Below are 1,972 nucleotides of genomic sequence, written 5' to 3'. Positions count from 1 at the left end.
GAAAGAGCAACCATTGGATGAACAGTGAACCGATGGAAATATGGACCAGAGGCAATGGATGACCTACACTTAGAAACACACAAAAATCTGGGCATAACACTAAATAACCTCAAAATATGGGATGTTAATTTCYAGAAGAACTTCGAWATATYCGTTTTATTTTGATGATAAAACCAMCCAAAACACAATTCCAAACTGGATATAACGGATTTTTACTTACAACCCGAATTAAATAGCCAAAAGAATACGGGACGAGACTATAAATATATACATAAGCTAATATTTACCCAAAAGCAAGCTCGATATCTTCAAGTTTCCCGACAAACCTTCAAGTCAAACAACGAAATCTTTCTTTTTGTCCGTCTTCTTTCCTGAGAAAGGTTGCCACTTAAATGATAAGCCAACGCTTAGTGAGTTAAATAGTTRAATATTACATATCGATATCACACATGTTTATAAACATATATAATAAACTTTTTTCAATAAAAGAGTTCAAACCATCATCCAGATACAAACCGAGACTTACAAGAAACCGAGTGAACAATTACGTATTGGATGCCAAGATCATAGGATTCCATATTCAAATCACCATAGTATACCATACCATTGATGCTCAATACAACAAGGAGACAACATCAACAACCAAATGTATTCAACAACGTTAGAATACCAATAATTATCAAGAACCAAGTGATCAAATCAATATACATAATGAAGAAAGTGCATCACCCCGTCCTTCACCTCACGGGCACATGCCAAAGTCTGAGTCAGAATCATGCATTACGGGAAACCTCGCACTGCCCGCCTTCCTCTACCGGGTATGTGCCAAGGTTCCCTACTCATTGCTCTTCCTCCTCTCTNTATATGTTCAAATCAATATGTAACAATTAACTAAATAACTCACCGAGCAACCGTGTAATACCGAAAAGCTCCGAATTGAGCTCACAAAGCAAATCCAATCTACCACACTTAGATTGCTTCCAAAATATCAAAACATGTCCTAATTACCCCTGGAGTAAATGTACAAAATATCATAAGCAACCGATATAAGAAACCCATGATATACACATCCTATTTGAACATTTTATCCAAATTTCTATGTACAGCTGCTGCATGCAGAATTGTTTTGCCCATTTTAAGCTCGAAATCATGCATTGATCATAAAATAAGAAATAAACTAGACTCAAATATCTAACTAAAGAAATTGCCTCACCTGATTTGGATTTTTCTACGATTTTCTACATATTTTCAAAGTCTGCACATTTTCAAAGCATTCAAAAGTCGAAATTCTCATCTTCATATATTTTTCTCAAACYATTTCGATTCCAAACCATTCCAACTTCTGAATCTYMACWTAATATAACATATTTGACATAAACAACCAAAATCCAACCTTTATTTTATCATTTATATTATCTCCCAAATCATTGACTTAWTYRARTCAAAGTTCATATGATGAACTTGCATAAATCTTCATAATCTCTTGAATCTAATGACCATTTGATGCCAAAAACACTAAAATGCACTCATTTAATACACTTAAGTTCAAACCCATATGAAACCCTAACTCCATCTCAACATGCAACCCATAAAACAAGGATATCAACCATAAACAAGTGCAAAGAATGGATTATACCTTACTTGATGATCAAATCCTTTAAGGATCTTGTAGTTCCTCTTTGATTTGAGTTGAATCAAGCCTATGTGTGTGAAAATCGCACCTCTAGAGTGTGTGTGAGTTCTGGACTTAGATGACAAGAAAAATGGGTCAAAACTCCAATTTATAGTGTTAAAACTCGAGTTGGGCCGGGTTGGCCCGGCTAGGAACCCATTTTGACCATCAATACTTAAATTATTCATAAATTTTCGCTCGGACCTCCGTTTTCTATGAGGTTTTCGCCTACACGATCATAAAGAGATAATCTATAACATCCAACAAAAATATTTCAGAAAATATCTCCCAAGAAAATCA

Source organism: Cynara cardunculus, unplaced genomic scaffold, assembly GCF_001531365.2.
Source record: "Cynara cardunculus var. scolymus isolate 2C unplaced genomic scaffold, CcrdV1 Un_Scaffold_5714, whole genome shotgun sequence".
Classification (NCBI taxonomy): domain Eukaryota; kingdom Viridiplantae; phylum Streptophyta; class Magnoliopsida; order Asterales; family Asteraceae; genus Cynara; species Cynara cardunculus.
The sequence above is the reverse complement of the archived record's forward strand: the minus strand, read 5'-3'. Positions refer to the sequence as shown.